The sequence below is a fragment of the Colobus angolensis genome, unplaced genomic scaffold (genome assembly GCF_000951035.1).
Source record: "Colobus angolensis palliatus isolate OR3802 unplaced genomic scaffold, Cang.pa_1.0 Scaffold266, whole genome shotgun sequence".
NCBI lineage: Eukaryota > Metazoa > Chordata > Mammalia > Primates > Cercopithecidae > Colobus > Colobus angolensis.
In genome coordinates, this window is record NW_012115888.1 from 3,745,196 (window position 1) to 3,757,888 (window position 12,693).

Here is a 12,693-nt window from a genome sequence, read left to right on the forward strand (position 1 = left end):
TCTGGGCCTCACACCAACCTCAGCTAACAGTATCCAGAACATTGCTCAGTGATGTGCATTTTATCACTTGAGGCAGAAGGAAAAATGTCTTTCCATACAGCCCAGGCCAAAAAAGTCATTTTTTAATAGGGAGCTAAACTCACTCACTCTTCCCAGCATGGACCCTTAAGGCTCTTCTGGATTGGGTTTCATGGAATGTGGTTTTATCAGAAATATCCTCGGTTCTTACTTCGTGCATATTTCAGGGTATAAGTAATGAATCAGACATCACACGGAGTGATTTTCCAAAACATCAGGAAAAATACATTTCCTCCATCAAATGGCTTCCCCTACCCATAATCCTAAGCTTCTCGTCTCCCAGTGTCTCCTTTTATTCATCCTAATTAGCAGTAAGTGAATCCAGTCCCATTCTGTAGTCAGCCAATTTACAATTGGATTTTATGTGCATTTTAGACTCAGCAACCTGCTGTTATCCAGCCCCAGATACCGCCTCATCTATGATCAAGGGAAGTGTCTGTTTTTGATTTATTTCTACTCAGCAAGAAAAGTTGATTCTACGCCTATATCCGACACACTATTACCTTGCACTTTTTGTATATTTCTCATTTTTGAGAATTTTACAGTGTTAACATGTGATGGCTAATTCATTGTTTGTTTTACTGCTGAGTTGACTGCACAGGGTGGGCATCAGGATCCATTCTGTAAAGAAAAGCTATCCAAGGTCAAGGTCACAAAGGACGGTGCGGAAGCAGGAGGGGTGTCAAATAACCAGACAGAGACAAGCAAGTTGTCCATTCTCCAAGTTATCGCCTCAGGATGACCTTTCTGAGCCAGAAGTCCTCTCTCCTAGAAGTTTACCTTATTGGCAAACTACTGGAGAACGTTCTCTGTATCCTCCTCTCTGCGCTCCCCACCCCCCACCTTAATGCTTGAGGGTCACAAGGACTTTTATGAAAAGGAAGAAATGATCTTCACACACGTAATCCAATTCAGGATCAAAGAACCTCTCAAAACTAATGATTTGCTATCTGATACTCATGAGTCATTTTCCAAAGACATAAGTCAGAACCTGCTCCCTTTGGGGAGCTCTTATTTATCCCATACCGGGCTCAGACTGAGCCCTCTGGGATTTCTTAACTACTCCTTAGAATGAGACAGGCCTGCCTAAAAGTCCACAACACCCCTGATTGGTAGACCCAAGATGTGTGAACAAAAAGCAACCCCAGACTCTCAAAAGACCATTGCCCTGGGTTCCTTTTGTGCCCAAATGTCCAATTTCATATCCACAACGACATACTTGAAATGTCTCAGTGTGTCTTTTTATTCAGTTTAAATAGCAATGAGTAAATTTCTTCCAGAAGAAGCTTGAGAGGGAGAGTCTCCCTGTGGCTTGGCCAGAATTTGAGCTGAAGGAGCCAATCCTTGTTATACAGCCATTTGGGATCAGCAAGCTGCCCACATCCTAGGTGCGTCTGGTTCATCCTTGGATAGCCAATGTGGCCTTTACAGCATTGGGAATAGTGCCTTTTACTCTGTCCCAGGCACCACATGAAAGCCATGTCCTGCAGCAGCCTCAGGCCAGGACTACCCAAAGCCCTGCTATCTTCACCGAAGGTTTCTGCCTACACTGACCACTCACCCCTCCACACTGAACATAATGTCCATGACTGTCCGTGAAAACTTGCTCAGTCAAAGCCCATGGAAAAGACTCCTGGAACCAACCTTGTATGTTTTTATACTGGCACCTCTAGGGGAGCTCACTTAGAGCCCTACTTCTCCTCTGTACCCCTCTCTCTGAAGACCTTGCATTACTATCAATTTCACAGCCTAGGCTAGTCATTTCCAAATCATCTGTACTTGAAAACATCTTTGGTAGGAGAAGGGAGGAACTAGATACAGAATTATGCATTTATCCATTCTGGCCGGGCATGGTGGCTCAAGCCTGTCATCCCAGCACTTTGGGAGGCCTAGGTGGGAGGATCTTTTAAGGTCAGAAGTTCGAGACCAGCCTGACCAACATGGGGGAAGCCCTATCTCTACTAAAAATACCAAAAAATTAGCCTAGCGTGGTGGTGCATGCCTGTAGTCCCAGCGACTTGGGAGGCTGAGGCAGGAGAATCACTTGAACTTGGGAGGTAAAGATTGCAGTGAGCCAAGATCATGCCACTGTACTCCAGCCTGGGTGAAAGAGCAGGACTCCATCAAAAAAAAACAAAATAAAAACAAAAAACAAAAAAACAAAAAACTATGCATTTATCCATTCCAAAAAAATATGTATTGAGCACCTATTATAGGCAAGACATGATGGGTACATGAATTACAGTAATGAAGAAGTTACAGTCCCTGACAGCAAGGACACACCCAGCATGCAGCCTATGTCTAAGACAGTATGAGAAGTCTGGGGAACAATAGGCCCTAGGGCTGTGGAGGCAGAGGGGAGGGGGTCTAACCATATGTTACCAGGATAAGGGAGGCTGTCATAAGACATCCAGACACCCACGTGCTGCTTCACATGTGTTTATTAATTGAATAGCTAAATCCACAGGCGTATTATTTTTTGTCTGTATGAGATGAATTTAAAAGTGTACTAGATGTGTAGAAACCTTCTGTTCTGTGTGACTCATTCTTCAATGAAAGCACTCCTATCATGAGGAGGAACAGCAGGGATTGCGGAGCCGGCCTGCCTGGTGCACACCTCAATTTCCCCTTACCAGCTATGTGATGTTGGGGAAGTTACTTTAACTGCTCTGTGCCTTGGTATCTCATCTGTAAAACAGCATGATATTACTTACCTCATAGGGATGGGATAAACAGTAATAGAATTAGTACGTAGAAAGGACTTAAGTGGGGCTTGGCACGTGATAGGTCTTCTGAAAACATTAGCTGTGGTTATAATCATGTTGGGGGGGAGACAAAATATTTTGTGGATTCAAATGGGCTGTGGTCAGAAAAATGCAAATCAAAACCACAATGAGATATCATTTCACCTCAGTTAGAATGGCTATCTTGAAAAAGACAACAAATAACATATGCTGCCCAGAGAAAAGGGAACTCTTACACACTGTTGGTAGGAATGTAAATGAGTACAGCCGTTACAAAAAAACAGTAAGAGGATTTCTCACAAAAGCTAAAAATAGAACTACCATTCAATCCAGCAATCCCACTACTGGGTATTTATCCAAAGGGAAAGATATCAGTACATCAAAGGGATACCTGCCCTCTGATGTTTATTATAGCATTTCACAATAGCCAAGATACGGAATCAACCGAAGTGTCTATCAACGGGTGAACGGATAAAGAAAATGTAGTGTGTGTATATACACACACACAACGGAATACTATTCAGTCAAAAAAGAATGAAATCTTGTCATTTGCAGCAACATGGGTAGAACTGGAGGTTATTATATTAGGTGAAATAAGCCAGGTGCAGAAAGGCAAATATCCACACTTGACCACCTTGTCAATCTCAGGGCTACCATATACATCATGTGGCATTCACTTGAGAAGCAAATCTCTGGAACAATCTGTTGTGGCCAAGCTATCTGTATCTAATGACGCAGGGAGCAAGACAACACATATTCTCCCACTCTGGCCATAGGTGTAGTAAGGGTATAGAGTCTCTGGAACATCAGTTGATGGCTGATGGTCAGCCTGATGCCTAGCTACAGTCATGGTGGACATTTATACTGGTGTTCACTCTGTTTGATCAGTGCTGGGCTCTACCAGTTGTCTTGACATTCACATCTGCATAGTGATTATTGGAAGATAACCACTTGGAAGAAGGAGCGTTATACAGTAAAACATGGGTGGAAATCAAGCTCTAGTTTTTAATCTTGGCTTCATCACCAGCAACTCTCTCTCTCACACACACACATACACACACACACACACACACACACACACATTCTCATTCATATGTGGGTGCTAAAGGTGTTGGTCTCATGAAGGTAGAGAATGGAATGACCGTTACCAGAATGGAAAAGGGGGAAGGGAGGAAGAGAGGTTGGTTAAAGGGTGCAAATGTACAGTTAGTTAGAAGGAATATGTTCTAGTGTTCAATAGAACAGTGGAGTGCCTATAGTTAAAAAATCTTATTGTATATTCAAAAATAGCTAGAAGGAAAGATTTGAAATATTTCCAACCCAAAGAAATGATAAATGTTGGAAGTGATGGATATCCTAAATATTCTAATTTGATCTTTACACATTGTATGCATGTATCAAAATATCACATCTATCCCAAACATACGTACAATTATGATATATCAATTAAAAAATAAATAACAAAAAACAGGCTCAAACACTGAGAAAATTTGGAAATGAAACTTTATTTCTAGGGGTCTGGCTGGAAAGAACTGAGTCAATTACATCAATGGGCATAAATCCTATAAGTTGTTCTCCCCTGTCCTGAGGCAGCAATGCCTGGGCCAACTCTTCCATCTTGTCATGTTCACTCCTTACCTAGTGCTCTCTATACATTGGTAATAATCAGTGAGGATGCATTGCCTGAGACTCTTCCCTGATAAAGGTGTATGAGGCACAGGCAGATTATTCCAGGACATCCAGTCCTGAGGGACTCTTCTCTCCTATGATCTTTCTTCCAATAACCCTACCTGCTGCAGCCCCTATCTCCATTCACTAAGTTTAAACCTTCACATTCCTAGATTCCTAGATTCCACATCCACAGTAATTATAGTTTCCTCCCAGCTACACAGTAAAAACTGAGGTCGTGGGCACTTTTGGCAGGGGAGAGGAGGCATGGAAATGAGGGGAGGAGGCCTTCCTTGAAGTCATGTCAGAGTTAGGGGGATGAAAATGCACAATTAGAGTGGTGAAAATCTATGTTCTTTGCTCTCCAATTCTTATTTGAGCTTATTTTTAGTATCTGAGTAGGGATTTACAATTTTTCTCTCTTATCCATGACTTCCATTTTCCTGTGATGTTTCATTACCCGGGAACAAGAAATATAAATAACCAGGACCTGCAGTGAAACCTCCTGAGTCCAAATGTCATTTGCAATTACTCAGGTTTTGGCTTCAGCAAGATTAAATGCTACTGTCTCACAGAGGTCTGGGTGGGTCAAGAATAATACTTCAATTCTCTCTTTCTATATATCTGTCTATTTGACCATCTACCTATCTTTCTGTCTGTCTGTCTATCTAACCTCCAGCCACATATGTATGTATGCATGTATCTAACATCTATCTGTCTGTTCATCTATATCTATTTATCTCTCTCTCTTTCCCTATCTATTATCATCTATCTATTTTTGTAATTAATGTATGATGCCTCCAGACTGAAAAAAATGACAATAAGAGTGTTTCCAAGACACCTGGGCTTTGAGGAGCAAGACAGTTTTTGGATATGTGTATGTTTACTACAGGCATAAGGGACAGGCATAAGAGTGCATGAAGAACCACTCAGGAAATTACTAGACAACTATTCGATGCCAAGCACTGTTCTAGACACCTCACGTAGGTCATCTCATCTATCCTCACCACAATCCTGTGAGGCAGGTTGAAGTCTTTCTGCTTCACAAAAGCAGAAATACGAGGCTCAGGTAAATGTTTTATTTCACATAGCCAAGAAGTAGTAAATTTGTCCTCATTTAATTAACCTCATTTCCACAAGGAAGTGGATTCAGGAGAAAATAGTTTTCAAACAATTAAATACATTTTAAAAACCTAGGCATGAATGCAAGTGTTTGTGATCTACATGGTACCCACAGACGCACACAGCAATTTAGTGCCCAAGGCCCAGGAGTTTGACATCACTCAACCCGTGTCTCTGTGGCATCCCCTTCTCTTTCTCCCATTAAGAATCCTTTTACCCACCACTTCTTCCTGGACAAATTTCCTCCTCTTTCAAAATAGAACACCATTAGCTGCTTACCTAGTCTGGAGGCCCCACCCACAGTGACGGTGGGATTGTTTTCAGGAGCCCTCATTGGGACAGAAGAAGCCAGAAGCTCCCATAATACTTGCTTCTTATGCCACCTTTATCCCCTCAAATCCTCACAAATGAATGAATGGGGAATATCCATTTGGATGAGATTTCAGTGAGATAGTATTATTTAAATATTAAATATTTCAGGTAAATGTTTTGTTCCTAACAAAACTGTTTCCATAAGTTCCTTAAGCCGTGTGAACTAAAATATGATCCAAGTGCAGTTTTAAGAGCTACAGTCAAGTTCAGCAGCATCCATTGCCCTAAATTGGAACTGAGTCATTGAGGTTAAATCTTTGCCTTTAGGATGGAAAGCAGGTCAACCAGCAATTAAAGGGACTGACACCCTGTGAAAAGAGCCCTGAACATGCATCTGCCATTAACTATCTCAACCAGCTACGTGACCTTGGGGAAGACACCTTTCTGCCTTTTTTTCCTCGCTGTAGGATGAGACCCAGAAGGTGGATCCTGCTGGTCTCAGAAGGTGCTGTGTCTGTCAAGTGAAATAGTGGTTGTAGGAGAGCTTCTGAAAAAATATTTTATGTAAGAAATATTAAGTACACAATAAACACCACTTCCATTAAGCCATGAGCTGAGTCACTCAGACTGGCAAGGAAGTAAATGATGAAGGACAAAAGGTCATGGCTGACTAGATGTCCTCCTGAGCTGAGTCACTCTCCTTGGGCCCTCTTTTCATTGGGGTGAGTCAACAGAGGGTGAAGCGAAGGGCCTGTCAGGTGAGCAGCAGGGGAGGGAGGGGGTTGGACTTTATCTAGGAAGTGATTCATGCAGTAGAAGGTGAGTGAAAAGGTAGGAACAAATAGGCAGCTAAGGACACTCCAGCAGTGAGAATTATGGTTTCATTCCAACAGTCACTGTCCTAATATGCACTGGGCACCTACTATGCACAAGGCACCAGGCAGGAGGCTGTGGGAGATTCTGGCTGCATGGCATAGTTCTTGCCCTTGGTCATGTAAGTAACGAAGTCTAGCGAAATGCAGGATGAAATGAGTGCCCTTTATGAAGTAGAGTAACCTTTCCCTGGTCATGTATTAATCTGGGTGTACATTTTAGGCATGCTCAAAACACCACCCTTAGAAAGGAAGTAGGGCCGGCCCTTACCGTGCATGGGAGAGTCAGATAGTCCCATCTGGGAGTTGGGCTTGCAGTGGAGAGGCAAACCAGGCAGCAATGCCAGAGTAGAGGTTTGTTTGTTTTGAAAGAAGACCTTAGGTGGAATTAGGAAGCGACGGATACTACTTGGTCACCAAATATGGCACAGAACAGCCTTCAAGTTGGTTTAGTGGGAGTCAGTGGGACAGTTCAGTTCCTATTTCTGCTTCCAGAGTGCTGACCTATGAATACATGACCACTAATTCACTGACTAATCCATTCAAGCCCTCAGTGTCTCTACATCCCCATTTGTAAATTACAAAGCATGATATCTACCTTTTGGGAGAGCTATGACAATAAATATAGTAATACATGTAGATCACCAATCAGGCACTCAGTAGAATTCATGAACGAGCCCCTATGCCAGCTTTTTCCAAAGAGCTGATACTCCCTCAGTTATTGTCCTCTGGAAGTTAATGTGACTGGAAGGAAATGGATCTTATTAATACTTCCCTACTGAATGGGTTTCATTTTAAAAACCATATCAATATCAAATCCCCCCCTCCCCTGGCTTTTTTGGATTTTCTCAATACATAGCAAAGACCCCTTCTTATGGAAACTGAAGTTATTCTTTATCTAGTAGAATATATGATAGATTGATTTAGTGAACAGGGGGCTGATGTCTTGCTGCCTCTGCATTTATCCAAAGAGGGACAAATTATGTGGAAATATAATTTTCAAGTGTGTTATTTGACTGTTCTCTGAGTCTGCAGTACGCTGCAGTGGATGGAAATAATTTCGCCTGCAATATTAAGAGCTGGAGCTAATGAATCTTCATACTTTTCGAACTCATCTATTTTTATTTAAAGGGATGAATAGTGGCAGTTTGGAAAGGTGCAATGTTCATTGGCGCAATAAAAAATAGATGGCATTGCAGCACAAAAGTTCTTAATGTCCTTCCCCAAGGGGGAAAAATAATTGCTACAAGGAATTAGAATTTAACTCCTTGCTCTTACTCCTTCAACAAGTTCACTGTCGCTTTTACTTTTTTCCCTTACAGTTTGCCCAATTTACGTGCAGAACATATTACATTTACCTATACACGTTCGTATTTTTATCTATATTTGGCATATTGATAACTAAAGAAACTTTCATTTTTTAAAATTTTTTTCTAAAGAACTCCGAGGGCTTTAGAGACTTAAATTCAACGTGCGGAATTCCGCCTTTGGGTTTTACTCTGGTAAGTAAATAGTGGCAAGAAGCCACACATCTCAGAATTTCTAACATGAAAAGGGCCTCATGAAAAGAGGCTTTTCTAACATGAGAAGAGCCTCAGCAGAAAACATCTCCAAGTAACCGTAAAGTAGACATGCCCTTGAGGGAAGAAGGGGAACACTTGTGTTACGGAAGGAAGAATTTTAGTGCTATTTTCTGGATTACAGTTTCATTAGAGTATAAAGACCAGAATTACCACCTGGAAGGCAGAATGACATTCTATTTATGTTGCTAGGATTTTTTTTTCAATAGTGTGGCGGAAAAGAGAGTTCGGATGTATCGACTCTGACTTCGGCTTTTTTGTTAACTAATTATGTGATCCTGTGAATATCTTTTAGGTTTTTTTGAGCTCGGTTTTCTCATCTGTAAGAAGAAAGGGTTGGACTTCAATGGAACATCCTCGGCACAGTTTACTACCTACCATTCCGTAATCTTGTGCCCACCTCAGACATCAACATCAGTCCCAGCATTGTTTCTTGTTGAGCCCACCCTTGACCTTGTCACATTTGTCAGTGTCATGCCCTAGGTAACCACCATCAATCAGTAAGAATTAACAGTTGAAATGAAATCTATTTGCCACCCCTGGTCTGGAAGATTTCAAAAGGTACCATCAAAATCCTAAGATTATCTTCCTTACACAGCCTGCCGATGTTTAGTGGCAATGATTTAAAACAACTGAACATTTGGAAAGCACTCATAATACCTTTTGTTAGATGAGAGCTCTGGGGAACAGGGCAGCAGACTAATGAAGTACTTAAAACGTCTCACACATAGCCCTTGGCATTCCAGAACTAACTGATGGGCTGTTGGGGTCTGACCTCCGGATATAGAGATATCATCTGGTTTCTCCTAAATATAAGCTGCACTACGTGATTTTAAAACTATGCCACAAGCAAGGGAGAAAGAGAACATTTAGCAATAAAAAGATCCAGCTATTGGCAGCAATGCACTATTAGATCCCTGTGGAATTTTTGAAGTTATGGTTGTTGAGATGGCACTGCAAAGACATACAGCTCTGAGCATGATCTCCTTTAGCCTCCTGGACCTCACTGGGGAAGGGCACATTAGCAGTCTGGGTCCGTAGCAAGGAATTGCATATTTGCATACATTACCCAGTGTGAGTGATTTACGGGAAGCATATTGTTCATGATTGCACTGATTAGGACTCTATGAATAGATGCTGATACATATTGTCCTGAGTTGCTCTATTTAACTCTGGACTCTAAATTTCTTTGCCTGGAGAAATCAAGACATTCAAAAGAAACGACACATTTTGAAAACACGTTATTGATTTATACCTGCAAAGAAGGACAATAGCTTTAAGGGGAATCAGGGCCCCTTTTGGCTGGTGTGTTCCTTTTGGTATCATTTGAAACTCAGTGTCCTTAGACACAAAATTCATAAATTAATCCAGATGGAGATGCTCTGCTTTTGTTCTGTCTGCAAGTAGCTGTGATTTTTTCCAGAATTTCCTCCCCGGCTTAAGAAGACAATTTGATGACACTGCTTTGGTGCAGCAAAGCTAGAGCTATCTAAGGTAGACCAGGGAGGTCCGCCCAAGAAGAAAGCAGCAGCCGTGTGCAATTCATCTGTGGTGTCCTGTGCACATTTTCATTTTTCCCTCCCTGCACTTCTCATCTCTGTGTAGCAAATACATATGAGCACTTGTATTAGTCTGCTAGTGCAGCCATAGCAAAATACCACACACCGGTGGCTTAAAAAAACAGAATTTATTTTCTTACAGTTCTTGATGCTCCAAGTCCAACAGCAAGGCACCTGTAAAGTTGGTTCCTCTGAGGACCCTGAAAGAAGGATCTGATCCAGACTTTTCTCCTTAGCTTGCAGATGGCCACTGTCTTGCTGCCCCTTCACGTGGCAATCCTGTGTCTCACTCTGTGTCCTAATTTCCTTTTCTTATAAGGACACCATTCGAATTGGATTAGGGCCCACCCTAATGGCCTCATTTTAATTTTATTACCTCTTTAAGGGCCCTATCTGCAAATATATCCACATTCTGAGAGACTGAGGCTTTAATATATGAGTTTTGGGGTAATAGAATTCAGCTTGTAATAGCACTCATTATGATTTAGGTTCTCTTTCTAAATTCTTCATGCGTATTATTTCATCTAATTCTCACAGCAACTCTAGTTCACAGTAAGCTAGGTGCTATTATTGGCAAGAAAACAGAGATACAGAGAGAAGATCTTGCCCACCCAAGATCTGAAACATACATGTACGCAGTTATTTTATTTGACAAAGAGTCATGTCTCATTTATGGCCATACCACCCTGAACATGCTCGACCTCATCTGATCTCAGACGCTAAGCAGGGTTAGGCCTGGTAAGCACTTGGATGGGAGTCATGCCTTAATTCTTTGAAGAATGTTTCATTATATTTGCTAACATCATAATAAATCTTGAACCTATGTGTCAACTTTCAAAATTGTCTTTTTTAAAACACAGGTGTCTACATCAGGTTTCCTTTTGGCATTCAGTATCGTGCATGGAGTAGGTGCTCAATATTGAATAATTTGATGTGAAGCTTCTATTTTTATTTATTTGTTTATTTATTTATTTATTTATTTATTTGAGATGGAGTTTCGCTCTTGTTGCCCAGGCTGGAATGCAATGGCGCAATCTCGGCTCACTGCAACCTCCGCCTCCTGGGTTCAAGTGATTCTCCTGCCTCAGCCTCCTGAGTATCTGGGATTACAGGTACCCCCTCACCACGCCCAGCTAAGTTTTTGTATTTTTAGTAGAGACGGAGTTTCACTATGTTGACCAGACTGGTCTCAAACTCCCGACCTCAGACGATCCGCCCACCTTGGCCTCCCAAAGTGTTGGGATTACAGGCATGAGCCACTGCACCTGGCTTGGGAAGCTTTCTCAAAGGCAGAAATAGAATACAGAAACTTGGAAGAGATCAGGTGAGGGGACTAACTAGATGGTGGTTTAGTGTGCTGTAATAAAGATGCTACATGAATATCAGGATATTGAAACTGTGATCAACATCTATTTTTGAAAGTTTGGTGGATATATGGAGAAGCCATGTTTTCCTTATTATGATTTAAAATGTTGATTGGTAGTGTTGGCGATACTCCAAGACCCTGAAGAAATAGGCATACTTTTATCATTTTCTCTGGTAATTATCCCTATGCAATTAACAGAAGAGGTGACGTGCAGGAGGAAGGTTATTACTTCCCCAAGGTCATAAAGCAGAAATGAGGTGGGGTTAGAGCTGACACCCAGCATAACATGATAGGTAGATAAATGTTAAATATTTTTCACCATGGGGGATTTAGGGCCTAATATCTCAATTTCTTATGCAGTCACTTTCCTGAAATCAAAAGATCAATCAGGGCAGACATTGTTTCCTGTTACCTGCACCTACATAATTTAAGTGGAAAAGGATGTGATAAATCTAGATATGGAATACTTATATAATCAGTATGTAATTGTTATTTTGCTTGTTCAGACAAGGTATAAGGTGCTCAAAGCTGAAGCCTCCATCAGCAGCTCTGTCTATTCACACACAACCCCACAGTAAAATGTTTTTCTCTCTTTCTTACCATAGTCACAGGAAAACCTCTACATCCATTTCAAAGATAGACTCTATTTAGATATAACACAAAGGTATCCCTTTGTTCCATATCCACAGTCCTTAGACAGAGACCCCCATAATGTCATTCTGTGGGCACTCCTTGCTCGGATCTGGCCTCCTCTTAATTCCAACTGAGGCACATTGATGAATACCACCCTTCTTTTTCATTCACAATTTTCATCTCCTGGTCCTGACTCATTAGAAGTGAAAGTCCCCCACAGATGAAGGATTAGAAATTAATGCTGGCTCACTCCTAGACTTAGAACTGACTGCAAGGGATGAGAAAATGAAACCAAAGTTGAGTCTTGAACTCTAGCCTCTGCCTTCCAGATTTCCTGCTCTGGTACTCAAAATGATCAGTGAACAAACAACCCAGTGTAAAGAGCCAGATGAATGGCAGAACGTGGAGTGTTCCAGGGCTGGGAGACTTGGCATAACCTTGATATTACTCAAACTTTGATGGATGCAAACCAGGCTCTTAATTCTATTTTAATGTTGTTTTTGAGCTGGTGACACAAATTTACATATTATTTACAGCTGTGGCTGCTTGCAAAAGCAAACCCTTGTGATAATGACATTTTGTTTTGGAAAGAAATATTGTACTTGTAGTCTTCAATAAACCTCTAGACTTTTTCTCTACGAAACCAGCAGTTTTATCTGGCCTTTGATTCCCAATTTATGTTCCTAATTTGGCTTTGATGTGAAAGGATGGTTTCTTCAAATGTTATTTCCCTTGAAGTCATCATTTGTCTAATCCCAC